Source organism: Pelophylax lessonae (genome assembly GCF_965119305.1).
Source record: "Pelophylax lessonae genome assembly, chromosome: 3".
In the NCBI taxonomy this organism is placed as follows: Eukaryota; Metazoa; Chordata; class Amphibia; order Anura; family Ranidae; genus Pelophylax; species Pelophylax lessonae.
Window position 1 is genome coordinate 506,066,251 of NC_138770.1, and position 16,533 is coordinate 506,082,783.

A 16,533-nucleotide genomic window follows, 5' to 3' on the forward strand; every position below is an offset into this window, starting at 1 on the left:
AATATCGGATACAATGGAATTTAATCCAAATTGCTGATCATTAATAAAATCAACAATTCGCCATTTCAATGTCTCAAAGTAATTATTTGCCAAGGAAAATAACACTGGCCATATTATAAACATGACCATTGTTACTGTGACCTAAACTTTCATTGAGCATTGGAAAATCCAAATGAGGGTCGATTATTGGTGAATGGGACTCAATTAGGTGATTGTGTGGGGAAATGCATAAAAGTAATTTGCTTTGTACATTCAATAAGTCTCCCACTGGGTGAAAAAATTGTGGGCATTTTTCTGCTGGTGACCAATGTAACAATAAGAAAAAAATGAAAATCTAACACATTACAGTTGTCATCAGAGTAGGGTTACCTGTTGTGGTAAAAAAAAAAACAAAAAAAACACACCAGGACTTTTGAAGTGATTGTAAACTCAAATTTGTTTTCTGACAAACATATTGTACTTATATTCACAGAGCAGCCCCAATCCTCCTCTAATGGAGTCCCCCACCAGTGCTCCTGACTCCTAACCCCTGCCGAATGCCCACCATAGCAAGCTGGTTGTTATGAGGGAAATCGTGCAGGCTCGCTCCCGAGCCCCACTCTGTGTGTCCATTGACTCACAGAACGAGGCTCGGCCCCGCCCCTCGCTTCCTCCTCACTGGCTGTCATTGACAGCAGTGGAAGCCTCTCTGAGCCTATGAAGAGAGAGAGATCCGAGAGAGACGCTGCTCTCCTGCACATCGCTGGATAGAGATTAGGCTCAGGTAAAAAAAAAACCTTCATCCTTTTTTCCTTCCCTACATTTTGGCTTTATATATTTTTTAAGTTCTTAGAACTGTTTCAAGATTTATTGACAATTGACAATAGCTAAAATGGTCATGTGTAGTCCAATTAAAAAAAGGTGTGTGTGTGTATATACATACACATATAATACACACACACACACACACACACATATATATATATATATATATATATATATATATATATATATATATATATATAATATACATACACATACACACGTACACAGTATATACTGCTGTATGTATTAATATCGTAATATTCTGGCTTTGCATAATACTAAAAACTGCATAATGATGTGATGCAATAAAACAGGCAGCACACCACCCCTGCCACACAGCTCGGCAGCCTAAAATCATGTGCAGGCAGCAGCAGTTTGGGTTGAACGACAGAGTGAAAGGACCCTTGGTCTTTACCAGCACTGCAAGAACAGTATGGCCTACCCAACTCAGAAATGTTTCCATAGTTACAAATCAAACACTTCTATACCACATATACCCATTCTGGGACAGCCCTAAATCATCATACAAATGCATGTGCAGTCAGGACCCACATGCTGTAGAACTTATCTCACATTTATATTGACAGCGATCAATATGCCCACCCCACACTACCAACAATATTTGACCCTATGGGCAACGGACCTGAAAGTCACTATTAATGATTGAGATTTGGACGGCAACAAAATCTGCCTCAAAAACATTGTAGCGCTGGAAATGAACTATGAAGTCCTAACTCATTGGTACTTGGTCACTGCCAGAATCTCCAAATGCATCCCAAATTACCCAGTAACTTGCTCTTGGGTATGTGGAGAGCTGGGCACCCATCTACATGTGTGGTGGTCCTGCCTATTGCTAATAGCTTTTGGTTAGAAGTGTTTTGAATTTTGTCCACCTTCTTCTCGATCACCATCAATCCTGACCCGCAGATAGCTTTAGCTCTTCTAAATACATGCCCCAAAATCTCATATCAGACCAATTCAAATGACTACTACAGCTTTCCACAACCTCTAAACAAACAATTGCAAAAGCCTGGAAGACCAATACAATAAACATCACACAAACCAAGTTTAGGATTACCAGGTCATGATATACAACAAAATCAAGGTTACCCTAAAAGATAAGATTCTGAAATACACAAAAGTGTGGCAATGGTGGATGGACCACTTCCTACCCTCATATTTCCTCCTTACTGCTACCCTAACCTGACTTACTCCAGGCATACATACAGGTGATCATACTGGGCACTCTGCACACAGGTGATCCATGAGAACCCCCCCCCCCCCCCCCAGCCTTATTCTACCTCCTTCCTAATCTGGTTTCTCAAGATCTTCCATTTTACAATTCTGCTTTTATTTCAATACGCTTTCCTGATGCCAGAATGGCAGCATACGTGAGGTGGGTTTTGCACTGGAAACATCTTCTGTTTCTCTTGCTTATGCTACCGTTGAATAGGGGGAGGAAGAAGGCAATTTTGGCACATGTCTACAATCTGTTTGCTTCTTTCTCTGAGTATCTTTTATTTTACTTTCTGCATAGTACTGACATTATGAACTTCCTGCCTCATAACCAAGACCTCATGTGCTTAGGTCGGGACCATCACTGTGGTAAGTAAGAAGAGTAAAAAGAACGCCTTTCCATGAGTGTGGCCACAGGTCTCGTCCAGGATGTGCAAAGAGTTACCAGTGAGTGTCAGCATTCCTCCCCACCTGAGTGCTAACAGCAACAAAAGGGTAGGAAGGGCTGAGCATCCAATGCAGGCCTATTGCCAGAATAACATGTCTATGAATATTGTCACCAAGAGCTCTCTAAGGGCAAAGGACGCTGTGAGTCAGCAAGTCAGGGCTCTACATGGGCAAGTAGTGAGTCTCTAATTATGTTCTCTAGGCACTTATGCCAGTGGTATCCGGGCACAATGTCAAGAATGCAGCCCTGCTGATGAGTTCAGGGCATCACAGTTAGCCCTCCTAATCAAGAAGAACCCAAGCCCATTATAGCCATCTTTATTCCCAGATCTGAGGGCACCTTTATCCAAGAATTTCACTCCTGCCTTACACCTGGCTTCACAAGAGGTAGAAGGTCGATCGTCCTCCTTGAGGAGGCTAAGCAGGTTTTGAGTGTATCTTGGGTCCAGTCATTCATTAGGGCAGTTAAGCAGGCCCAGAAAGGGATGACTCAGATGACTGCCTTCTAAGTCAGAACATACTTCACATTTTCAAAGCGAGGCCTTCCATACTTCCCAATGAATGGAAAAATGAAGAGGTTGATTCAAGAGGAGTGGCAGTAGTGATATGAAGTTTTACATAAGGTAAGCAGCGGCAAAATTGTACCCTACTTTGGAGAGAAATGTCGCTTTTCTACTCAAAAGAATAGCACTGCATTGTGCTAACGCACTTAACATGCATTGCAGTAACACACACTTTACAGCATTGCTCCCTACTACAGAGGTGTGGAAGCTACCCTTATGCATTTTGTCAGGAGTGTTATTCTTCCTAGGGAAGATTCCGTTTCTGTTGGCTGTGTTCTTTATTGATGAATTGACAGATATCTGAGAGATTCATGTTGAGTGCAGGGGTCACTTGTAAGCCAGGGATTGCAGGACTTTGTGGCATGCGCAGTACAATTGGGAGCCTGGATCACGAGGTCACCATCATCCATGAATTTCTGAAAGAGCAGGCTATTAGTGCTCTTGGTGAGCTTATATGCTCAGTGGATTTTGAGGATGAAGAAGCATTTGTTATCAATTTACCCCTAAGGCAGTGCTGCATTAATTGACAATGAATGTCCTTGATCAACTAACCCGTCCTCAGGCAGGGCGGTTGTAAGTGCCTGTATGATTCACTTTAACCAGAATTTGTGACTATTCCAAGAGACACACCACTGCTCGTCCCAGGATGTCCACAGTTTGCTGTGCAGATGGATGATGCCCACAGTTGGTTCTTTTTTGCGGTATAACAGTGTTTAAGTTTCATAGAGCGGCACACATCCTTGGAATGTGGAACACTCACGATTAACAGGTACATGTACATTCCAACGCTAAGCGCTAATCCAAGAGCAATCGGTTAGTCTGGATTTCCTCCACATAGGAGGTTGAGGCTACGGTGCGTTCACTGCTAGTTTGGCCCACTCTACATTCCAGGACTCAAGATCCTTGTGCCAGAATGGAAAACTTCAATAGCCGATGGAAGGGTGTACAAGGGCACCTTTCTGAAGGATGCACAGCCATGGTCCTTTTCAATTCCTTCATTCCCTACAGGAGCCTATTTGAAAACAGACTGTGCACACAGATGGTGGAGCTCATTTTTTGGGATCTGTGGGTGCCTTCTATGGTAAAACTCAGTTACTTTTTGTGGTTCGGACGTCACCCTCCAGAACATTTCTTAATCCAAGCCAGAATAGGACATTCCACTCAGGAGGTGGATTTCCTCTCTCAGTACATCAATATTATACGACTGCAATGGGGCTCAGCCTAGTTTCATAGTTGTCTGCTCACAGGATTTTATTGACAACAGCAGAAGCCAATGGTTCCTGCTGCTGCCTCCGTGAGCAAAGAAAGAAGAGTAAGCCGTTGCAGATGGGCACCGCGCTGGATCAAGATCTAGCTCAGGTAAGTATTCAAGGGGGGTGAGGGGGCAAAACAAATATTGGGACATCTTGAACATTTAAATCCACTTTAAAAACTAATTTATAGAAAGAAAAAAAAAACATAGCTTACATCATTATAGAGAAACACCACTAAAAAAAGAAACAATGTTTTCAGGCACAAAATTCTCTCTTGAAAAGTAGTTGGCTCCCTGATTTGCCTAGAATCTTGTACAGCACATATAGTCAAATTATAGGTTTGTGTCCTTTATTAAGGGTAAATATTTTATACAATCATTTATTGGTATGTACTCTACTTTTGCACTGTATGTGTACTTTTCCTTTTGTTAAAATTGCAATCAATAAAAGGTAAGTGAAAGACATGGTGATGAAAGTAATTCAAGATAGCCCTGGCACTTCTTATTACAACACAATGGGGTTAACTAAAACTGAAGAGTCCACAATCTGGTGCAGCTTTGCATAGAAACCAATCAGCGTCCAGGTTTTTTGTCAAAGCTTAAATGAACAAGCTGATGTTAGAAGCTGAGTGGCTACCATGCACAGCTGCACCAGATTTTGTACCCTTTTTTTTTAGTAAATCAACCCCAAAAGACTGATCACTTGGTCACTGCACTTATGGGGTGTATTTATTAAAAGTTGCATAGCAATTTTCTCAGTGAAAGTGTTATTAAGCTATTTCCTGTTTTTTTTATTGAATTCAACTGGATAGGATTTTCCTATTATACATAGCACCATCTAGCGGCCAAATACAACATTTTTCCTTTTAAGTAAAAATGTAACAAAACGGAAAAACATTTGTTTTTTTTTTGTTTTGTTTTTTCATTTTGCGAGTATATATATATATATATATTTAGTATAGAGTAAGGGAGGGTTATGTCCTCTGTAAGGTTTTTTTGCCATCCGTGTCCCATTGGAAAGATTTCCCTTCACTTTCTGTTCTATAGCCAAAACAGGAAGTGACAGGAAATGATTCCAATATGCAGGAATCCCAGTGTGTCACCAAGGTCACCAGAATTCTAGTGGCTCCATTGGAAGATTTCCCCTTTGTTCTGATATCAACCCAAAATTTGGGATTTTCCTTTATTTTCACTATTGATGATAATGGTAAATAGACAAACAGAGAGAGTGACTCTCCCTACGAGACAACAATAAAAACTGACAGGTGTTCTAATCCCTCTTCCACCAAAAGTTTTTCCTTTAGTTACACTTTCATGAAAAACATTCGACCAGCACAGGAAATAGCCTAATAGCACAAGCAGTTGCCTCAGCAAATTTACACAACTTAGTTTGCAACTGTGGCCTGATGTTTCTATACAAAGTCCCCATTCAAAACAGCCAAAAAAAATCAAATTCAGGAGGATCACCTCCAGAACACCTGGAAGCAGTAAAAGAGACATTTTTTTTTCTTCACTATTCAACATGTGTAAATACTTTGGTGTGCATAGTCTGAGCACCGGTTCTCCCACCCGGGAAAGCTCAGGTGCTTCATCCAGACACTCATAAAAGCACTCACAGATTTAGTACAGTGAGCCTTGACAGGAAAGGATGGAGCTCGATCCTTGAGACCATAAACTTGGATTATAGTCTGAGCAAGCCACAGATAAAGGGACAAGAAGCTGGTGAAAACTTACAAGGTGCATTTGGCATGATAAAAAGGGAATTGGTCCTTCTGAATGAAGCAGTGACTGTGAGATAGACTCTCACAGCCCACACCACATCCAATGGTGTAAAATATCCCTTTTGTGAACTGGAGCTGGACAGGGAGATGGATGAACAATGTCCTGGTTTACGCCTGTATGCATTTGAAAATGCTTGCATACAAACTATATATCTCAACAGAGGAACCATGAAAACAGTCTTTAAAACTTCAGCTCCTTCATTTAGAAGGTCCTTCTGAATGAAGCATTGACTGTTAGATATACTCTCACAGCCTACACCACATCCGGACAATGGGGTAAAATGTCCTTTTTTGTGAACTGGAGCAGGACAGGGAGATGGATGAACAATGTCCTGGTTTAGACCTGTATGCATTTGAAAATGCTTGCATACAAACTATAAATATCAACAGAGGAACCATGAAAACAGTCTTTACAGCTTCAGCTCCTTCATTCAGAAGGTCCTTCTGAATGAAGCAGTAACTGTTATATAGACTCTCACAGCCTAAACCAGGGGTCTTCAAACTATGGCCCTCCAGTTGTTCAGGAACTACAATTCCTATCATGCCTAGTCATGTCTATAATGTCAGAGATTTATAAAGCCTCATGGGACATGTAGTTCCGCAACAGCTGAAGGGCCGTAGTTTGAGGATCCCTGCCCTAAACCATCTCCGGACAATGGTGTAAAATGTCCTTTTTTGTGAACTGAAGCAGGACAGGGAGATGGATGAACAATATCCTGGTTTAGGCCTGTATGCATTTGAAAATGCTTGCATACAAACTATATATCAACAGAGGAACCATGAAAACAGTCTTTACAACTTCAACTCCGGAAGGTTTACTCCTCTTCCTGACCAAGCCGTTTTTTGCGATATGACACTGTGTTACTTTAACTGAAAATTGCGCGGTCATGCAACACTGTACCTAAACAAAATGTATGTCCTTTTTTTCCCCACAAATAGAACTTTCTTTTGATGGTATTTAATCACCTCTGCGGGTTTTTATTTTTTCGCGCTATAAACTAAAAAACGACAATTGTGAAAAAACAAAAGCAATATTTTTTACTTTCTGCTATAAAACATATCCAATAAAAAAATTGAGGCCAATATGTATTCTGCTACATATCTTTGGTAATAAAAACTCCCAATACGCATACAGTATATTGATTGGTTTGCGCAAAAGTTATAGTGTCTACAAACTATGCAATATTTTTATTTTTTACTAGTAATGGCGGCGATCGGCGACTTACAGCGGGGCTGCGATATTGCAGCGGACAGTCGGGACACTAACTGACACTTTTTGGGGACAGGCGACACTAATACAGGGATCAGTGCTAAAACAATATGCACTGTCACTGTACTAATGACACTGGCAGAGAAGGGGTTAACATCAGGGGCAATCAAATGGTTAAATATGTGACTGTCCAGTGCTTTACTACTGTGGGGGAGTTGTTTGTACTAGAAGAAGGCATGGATCGGTGCCTCTGCTTAGCAGAGACAGAGGATCCATGTCTTCTGTAGTGACAGAATGGCAATCTGCCTTATTTACATAGTCAGACCGCCATTCTGTCAGTGTACCCAAGCATCGGCGGGTGCCGGCGGACATTGACTCCACTGTATCCGCCAATCAGCTCCCACTGTGTCTAATCACAGTGGAAGCGGGTCACTGGCAGCCCACGCACACCCTAAACCTGGAAGTGCAGGATCATGTAATAGGTACGTGATCCTGCGCAGAAGAGCCGCCTTGCACACAAACTTGCACCCAAACAATTATATACTCTTGGACTTTACTGTTTAGTACATCCATTCATTACTACTTTGTTGCAGTATTAATTAGAACATGGTCCAAACTAAACTGAGGTGCCATAATGCTGGCTAAGGTCTTCTCCCTACGGCTGCAGATTTATACACACAAAGGCTTCTGCTTTCAGGGAAACGACAAGATCAGGTTTTAATCAGGTTTCATTATCAATCTAACAGGGCTGAGCGCCGAAGAACAAATATTAAGAAAAATACCGATGTACTGATTCTTTTACAAATCTGAAAAAAAATATGAATTAAAATATCTTAGTGCAACCCGAGGAAATGACACAACTACAAACCTGATGCACGCTTTCCCACCTGACAACGTTAACAGGCTATAGATAATTCTCCCCCCCCCCCCCCTTTTTTATTTATTTTTTTTATTTTCTCCCCCATCCCTATGTCCAACGTTCTGATTTACTCAAAAGTATTGTTCCTGTCTCATCTTACCACTTAGCAATTACCTATATTAATAATTTAGGGGTGGTGGCTTCCATCCTTTGGCGCAATATGTTCCCATTTGCAGCGCCCGAATGGATAATGATATATAATGACATTTCTACTGATATTCGTGTAATGCTGATTCTGTAACTGTATTCTGCTACATAGATCCATATTGTATAACCTACTGAATTCCTGGAGGTTTTCTTGCTTTTCTACATTGTTACTCAGCACTTGTTAAAATGTTATACTTGTTGAAAATATAATAAAATTTTTTTTTTTTAAAAAAGAAACAGAAATGTTTCTGGCTTGGTCATTCTGCTGGGAGAAAACCAAATAAAGAGACTAAATGCTTACCCAATGACATTGGGGAGAAAATGCTCAAAAAGTGATAATCGCACACCTGAAACCTAAAAGTCAATACCACAAAGAAGAAAAAGCAAAGTTTATTGTGATATCCAATGGGTTGTAAAGTGGTTTGGAGAGCATATGCATAAGATTAGGTGCAGATACTAATGTCCAACCCCACACACGCACAATACGGAAAAAGATTCATCTCTTTTATGGATAGACGCATTCCTTTTGAAACATAGATGAGATAATGTAATGTAATTCCCATGGCACCAACTACTTTATACCTAAACATAAAAAACCTGGCTATGCTATCAAGTAAAAAATTGTTTCTAAATGTTTCTTTTGGACTACATATGGTGTAGAAGATGCACACAATTTATAATCCTTATGGGATTCAGGTCCTGAATACAACAATGAAAATACATACCGTTGATTTTTTGTAAGATGTTTAAAGTGTATATAAACTAAAGCCAAATCTTTCTTTTTTTGTATTGCTTGAAAGGAGGAAATGTTTAAAGGGTAACTCCACTTTTGTGTGAAAAAAATAGCAAATAAAGAAATAAAATATAGCGTATACAATTGCGACACAAATCGTATTTTAATTGAATGTTATTAAAAATGACCTTTCCTTTTCAATCTGCAGCTGTTGTAATTTAAGAAAATGCAATGCAATATGGCTACCTGGAGGTGTTCTGTACAAAAAATGTGTACTGACCACACCCCAGAAACATAATTTCCTGCTTGTCTGATTGGCTCACTAATTTTCCCAGAAGTCTACCTAAAATATAAGTCAGATTTCTGGCATCCCCTGCAAAATAAATGTTATTTTTGGTGGGCTACTCCCAACAGGAACACGTCTAAAGGGATGCAGACCCAGCAGCTTTCCTCATTAGAGCCCTGCAGCTGCCACAGCTGATAGGGAATTAGGAAACCACTCCCATTTAACCCACTCAGCACAGAGGCACAGAGGAACAAACAATGATTTCTTCAGAATAACAAAAGGTAGGAGTCTGCAACAAAGTTTGTTAAAATCCTTGTAATGTACAGAGATCACCCAGAGGGGAATGTTTTCTTCTCAACAAAAGGGGAGTTACGCTTTAAGTCCCTTGTATTTTGTATTTTAATTTAGCTGTCTGCTTCTCAGGGAGATTCCTCTTCATTTTCTGTCTCAGGAAACAAGTCATGTTCTCTTTAAAGCAAGGGAATATTGCCTCTTAGTTACCACCAAAACAGGTTTTCCTATTAGAAAGTTTCCGCTCACCTCCTGCTCATGCGGCAACTCAAAGGTTACACAAAGATGAAACAAATACTCCTACATACATTGTAGCTGTTTATCTGCAGTCTTCTCTTCTTTACATCCATTTAAAGTCCAGAATTTATAAAGCTTATCTGAGCTGTCAGAAAAAAAGGGATGGAGAGCTTAAATTTACACTCTGCAGAGCTCAGTGAGGAGAGCTCTGACAGGTGATTGGAGAAAATAGACACACCCTCCTTCACAGAGCACACAGGAACAAAGCTGAGGCTGTCAATCATTTCACCTTTTAGTCAGGTTTTCTCTTGGTGTCAGGAAAACCTGTCAGAAGTGATTAATGCTGATAGCAGAGGAGAGAAGCAACAGCCAGAAAATGCACTTACTACTTTTAATTGAGACAAGTACACACTATGGAAGGATATGCTTTGTCCATATTTCATGTCTGAGGTTTACAACCACTTTAATGTAAGAAACAGGGCTGTCGTGCATAGTAACCGATAAAGCGTCCATATTAATTCTCTTGACATAGAAATTGAAACATAAACTCTGGGCGGTTCTTATGCTCAACACCTCAATTTTTTACCATTTTTCCTTGGTGTTCTAATTTCACACCTCAGAAGTTGAAGTAAGCTGGCCAAGTGCTGACACAGTAAACTAACTGTTAGTGTAATAATCAAGAAGCAGCAGGAGAGATGTACAAGGCCCAATTCTACATAACCCTGGAGATACTCTTTTAGAAGAGCAGTTTCTGTGGAGTGTTGTGGACAAAATCCAGGATTGTATTAAGAGAGGCATGCACTCCAGAGAGAGAGAGATATCATTTTGCCCCTGTAAAAATCATTAGTAAGACCTCATCTGAAATATGCAGTTCAGTTTTGGGCACCAGTTCCCAAAAAGGATATCAGGGAGTTGGAGAAATGGCAGAGAAGAGCAATCAAACTGATAAGATACATAAGGGGTCCATATAGTGAACTTGGTGTTGAGTTATTCACTTTAAGGTCATCACAGAGGACAAGGGGGCACTCTTTACGTCTAGAGAAACAGAGATTTTGTCACCAAATACGGAAAGGTTTCTTCACTGTAAAAGTGGTGAACATTTGGAATAGGCTCCCTCCAGAGGTGGTTCTGGCCAGCTCAGTAGATTGTTTTCCTAGATGTACATAATATAACTGAGTACTAACATTTATAGGTAAAGTTGATCCAGGGAATATCGGACAGCCTCTCGGGGGATCAGGAAGGAATTTTTCCCCTTGGATCATGCTTTTGCTGGGGTTATTTACCTTCATCTGGATCAACTGTGGGTATAGGATTGTGTATATGGGATTGAATGGTTGTTTTCTTTCTTGTTTTTTATTGGTTGAGCTAGATGGACTTGTGTCTTTTTTCAACTTGTAACTATGAAGGGGATAAAGAAAGGTATTCTCTGTGAAGTGGTAGCTCAGGCAGTTGAAAACTAAGAGTTTAAGGAGTTTGGAGGTAAAAGGGGGCAAGAAGATACCTGTAGCTTCTAGGTAGCTTCATGGGGTCCAGCAAGGTCTAAGTATGGGGGTAACCAGTGCCTGTTTTATAGGGAAGATGCCAGAAGAGAGGACAACATTGAAGATATAGAAGCAGGGTAAAATAAGGAAGGTATTGAATCTGCAGGTGGACACGGAATGTTGGAAAAGATATCTGAGTGGAGATCTCATCATAAATTATATCAATCTTATTTTTAAAGTGATTTGCAATCTCCTGGGCAGGGAGTGAGTTGGTGGATAGGGGACATAAAGGACGAATTAGAAAGTGTTAAAGGTAGAAAAAGATTTAATGGGAACTGTGTGAGAGGGTGTTAATGAGAGTGATAAAATAAGTCTGTTTGGCAGTGTGAAGGAAGGAATTATACAGTATATTTTATTTACACTACAGACGCTAAAGAGTATCTTGAGACCTCTGGTATCATTTGTTTGCCAAGGCTGTGGCAGTTGGGGCCTGATACTATGTGTAGTGAGTGGGGGGCGAGTGTGTCCAGGGAGGATGTCAGTGAACTGTTGTAGACAAAAGTTATGGGTTGGCTATCTATGGGGTCTAGACACAGGAAGTGCACTAATATTTTTTATAAGGAATTCATGGCAAAATACAATTATTTTAGGGTACTTCCTGAGGCACAGTAACACTGCTAAATAGGATAGCAAATCTTCATTTTGGGTTCAAATTCCCTCAAAAAGTTAAAGTCCTCTATATTGGGACTATGTATTAAATGCATTTTCAAATCAGGGAGATGGAAGAGCTTGCTCCACTCCAAACATCAAACTTTTTAGTAGTGCAGTACAACGAGGATCAGTGCTTTAAAAAAAATAGCTAGGGACTAGCTGAGGAGTACATGTAGACCAGCTGCAATGGGTCGGGTAAAATACCTAAACCTGTGCTATTTATGGAAATACATGTGGGTCCAAATTTGTAGGATACATTAGACCAAAAGTTAAAAACTCTTTGCATACTTACATGAGAAAATATTATTTTTTCATTCTAACCATTTTTTATTTTTATGAGTTTTTCAACTTTTATAATGCTCATTTGTAAGCTATTTGGGATAGGGCAAGTTTTAGATTAGGTTTTGGGTAGCATTCGTACAAAACTACTAGTGCCTATGCCTGGTATGCCTATGCCTGCTATGAATCTTCTGTGTCTCTGCTAGGTAAGCTTTAGGGTCCTTTCACACGGCGCAAGCTTCAACGAGGTCCATTCTGCTCAGCGGGGGATCTATCCGCCGATCCCCGCTGAGCAGGCGGATGACAGCTCCGTCTCCGCTCTGTGTGCGGAGACGGAGCTGTCAGATCCCCGCTGTCCTCTATGGGGAGATCGGATGAGAACGGACCGCCTGTCCGTTCTCATCCGATCCGATCCTCCAGGCGGATGGAAAATAGGGTTTTCATCCATCCGTATTTCACTGACTGGATCGGAAGCGGATAGCAGCGGGTGTCAGCGGAGATGTCTCCGCTGACATCCGCTGCCCCATAGGGATGCATGGAGCATCTGATCAGGTCCGCCTGAAAAACTGACAGGCGGATCTGATAAGATCGCCGTGTGAAAGGACCCTTAGAGTGCATTTACACTTGCGCATGCATCTGCAGTCCAAACACATGCAAGAACCCCAGCGGGGTTCCCATGATTAGCTGTGAGAGGCAGCCCCACTGAAAGAAATGGGAGGCTGCTGGTTCCTGCAGTTAATCACACCTACACGCATATAATTTCTCATGCAGCAATCACATGCAAGGCCCTGGATGCAAAATCGTGGGAGCCCCCATTGAGGTTCCTTGCATGTAATCGGACTGCGGGTGCATTCCCAAGTGTGAGTGCACCCTTAGATGAGCACCTGTGTCTGTAGAAGAATCAAATCTCTACTGCTAGGCACATTGCATGGTACATGCCTCCTTCAAATTTTAAACATTAGTTCAGTTAACTGAATATGAACTTGCGCCAGGTTAAAAGAGCAAAGGGATTTTTAATGTTACTGACAGAAAAAAAAAAGGTTTTCCAAACCACATATTAGTCACTCACATGCACTGACATATTATGCAAGCTCTGAATATAATGTGTGTCTGTACTTTGTACTGAGATAATCAAGCACAGACTAAAGAATGCCATCTACTGCCCAAAAACATAATGCAACCTTCGTGAAAAGTAAAAATTGATTTTCTTTACAGCAGTACAAATGTTTTTGAGCTAATATGCAAATTTTATAATAGATCTCCTTTTTGTGCAACGTAATCAAAAAGCAGCAGCAGATGTTCACTATAGCTGGCAATACATGATTAACCGATTCCCCCATCCACACATTTGAAATGGAAGTGGGAATACTTCCCGCAGTGTTATTGTATTCTGACAGCGGGACTCCCCCACCATCAGAGTACACTGATCAGCGCTGCATCCAATTGGCTGCATGCGCTGATTGAAGCTAAATCTTTCAACAAGCCGGTTTATGCAAAGTCAATTGATAGATAGACTTCTCATGAATGGGAATGGCCATAGATGGATCGAAATTCGGCTGGTTTCTGCTGAACTGGCTAAATTTCGATCCATGTATCGCCAACCTAAATTATCAAACATAGTTCAAAGTATAACTAAATACTAAAATACTAAAGTATAACTAAAGGCAAAACTTTTTTTTACATTTTGGAGTGAAGATGGATTAGAACACCAGTTTTTTTTTTGCTACCTCTGCCCCCATTAGGGAAATTCATCCCGTATATCTGTCCTGTTTACTGGTATCTTGAAAACTGAAAGCTAAAGAAAATCCCCAAATTTGGGTTGACCCCATAACAGTAATAGAATGGAAATTGTCCAATGGGGACACTAGTTCTGGTGACCTGGGAGTCCCCAATGGATTCACTTGTTTGCAGATATTTCCTCTCACTTCTTGTTTTGGCTATGAGACAGGAATTTAAGGTAAATCTCCCCAATGGGACATAGATGGAAGAAAAAACTGATAGGGGTTATAACCTTTCCTTATTTTATCTAAAATGAAAAATAAAAAAGTTTTGATTTGAGTTCTACTTTAATGAAATCTATTATCCTTATAAGCTTCAATTTGTTTGCACTTTTAGGGGTATATAATCTACAGCTGCCCCACATTCCCGAAGCTTAACCATATTCTTTTTTTATCTTAACTTCTATCTGAAAGAAAGAGTCACTTTCTTAAAGCAGAACTACACTGCATCTAAACCTCACAAACCAAAAATGCTACTTAATTCATTTATAGTAATGAAAGCAAACTCAACCGTCCATCCATGTCTCCATGCTTTATTTTTGTTAAGAAATCACTTTGAAAAACACCCCCCATTATTTCTGGTCGTGAGCATTTTTAGAATAAGGGCAGATGATTCATGTAGCATTTACTTCCTGGAATCCATCTGTCCTTAGACAGGCAGAAGGGTGAGCTTAGCTGAGAAAACCTCTCTTCCCCTCCTGAAGACTCCTGGAATGTGGATGTATGACATCATTTGCCTAATGCAAGGCCATACATGAGTCTAATTCTGAACACATTTTCTTTTCGAAAATCAGAAATGTCTTGCTCTTTGTGATCCGATGATGCCACCATTGATTTCTAAATTCGATCAACTAAGCCTTCAATTTCATCTCATATTGCTACAGAAAAGAACTTTTGTGACCGGGAATCTTCTTTTCTTTCCGGAATTTTCTTTTCTTTCCAAACACTTTTCTTGTGCTCATGAGCATTTCTTTTTTATTATATTTCTCACACGATTCTCCCATCATTGATTAGAAAATCGTTAATTTTTCAAAACATTTCAACATGCCCGATCATTCAAATTCAATTGCCACACAAAAATCAGCCGTTGCCCCAGCCCACTAATGGTATGAAATTTGAACGAAAATTCTTTCGAAATTTTTACGAAGTTCGTCCCATGTATGGCCGGCCTAATACTGGCCATACACTATACGAAAAATCGTTCAAACTCATTTTTAAACAATGAACATTCAGCCGTGAGAGCAAACCATAGTGCCATCACCTGTTACTACTCCTGCTGATAAATCGTTTAATCGCACCGGCGAGGGACCCGAGAAGAGGAGGATTGGGGCTGCTCTGGGCAAAATCATTACACAGAGCATGTAAGTATAACATGTTTGATATGTTTAAAGAAAAAACAAGACTTTAGTATCACTTTAATGATTCAAGGCTTCTGGGAATATAAGCTAATATATGCGAATATAAGCAAATATTTTTCAGGAGATTATTAATTTGCCCAGAGCCTTATTCTACAAGAAAGTCATGCCTGCCATCAAATGCTATGGAGATGAACAGCATTATTCATGTAAAATCATACTGACCCACAGATATATTATATTATACGTTTATATAATTAAATGTCGTACTACATTCTCTGCCAGTGTAATTATTCCCTGCAAGGCAGAACACTAAAAATGTGAAATACAGATGTTTCAGGTACATGCAAAGACAAATGTGAACCTATACTGCTGAAAACTCTGAAATATAAATGGTCAAGTATTAGGGCTAGTTTATACCATACTTCATGCATTCAGCATGCCTTTCCACAAGTGTGTTTACATGTATTTTAAATGCATTTGCAGAGTGTTTTTAATGCATTCCAGTGCTAAGGATCCTTTAAAATATATATACAAAGTATATTCCTCGCGCCAATGAGAAACTACTATAAATTAAGAATTAAAATATTGGTGGGTATTTTTTTAAAAGAAGAGCCTAAAATCAATAAATAGCAGCTGCTGTATAAAAATGTAGTATGGAATATCTATGGCCTTAATTTAAGACCAAAATACAGTGCTTGCTCAAGGCAATGAATACCTGTATATATTACCTATATACCAATGGTAAGTATGATACCAGAAATTATATTGCAAAATTAATACAACTGTGAATAAATATCTATTAAATATTGTGCAGATAGTTGGTGGTTAAATATAAATATATAAAAATTAATATGAATGAATATTGCTAAATTATCCGTGAATATCCCAAAAAAGATATATATACAATTCAAAAGAGGTTGTATTTGCAAGTGACTTCAGTGCACAAAAAAATATTAAATAAATTAATTATTAGTGTCCTTGATATATATACAATCCAAAAGGATTGTTATAAAAACTAAC

General features: G+C 39.8%; 1 protein-coding gene across 2 annotated transcripts in view; it reads right to left on the bottom strand.

The window, feature by feature from the left end:
• LTBP1 (latent transforming growth factor beta binding protein 1) overlaps nucleotides 1-16,533 on the bottom strand; it is a 513,632-nt gene that overhangs the window by 371,736 nt on the left and 125,363 nt on the right. The gene's annotated exons all lie outside the window — the stretch shown is intronic.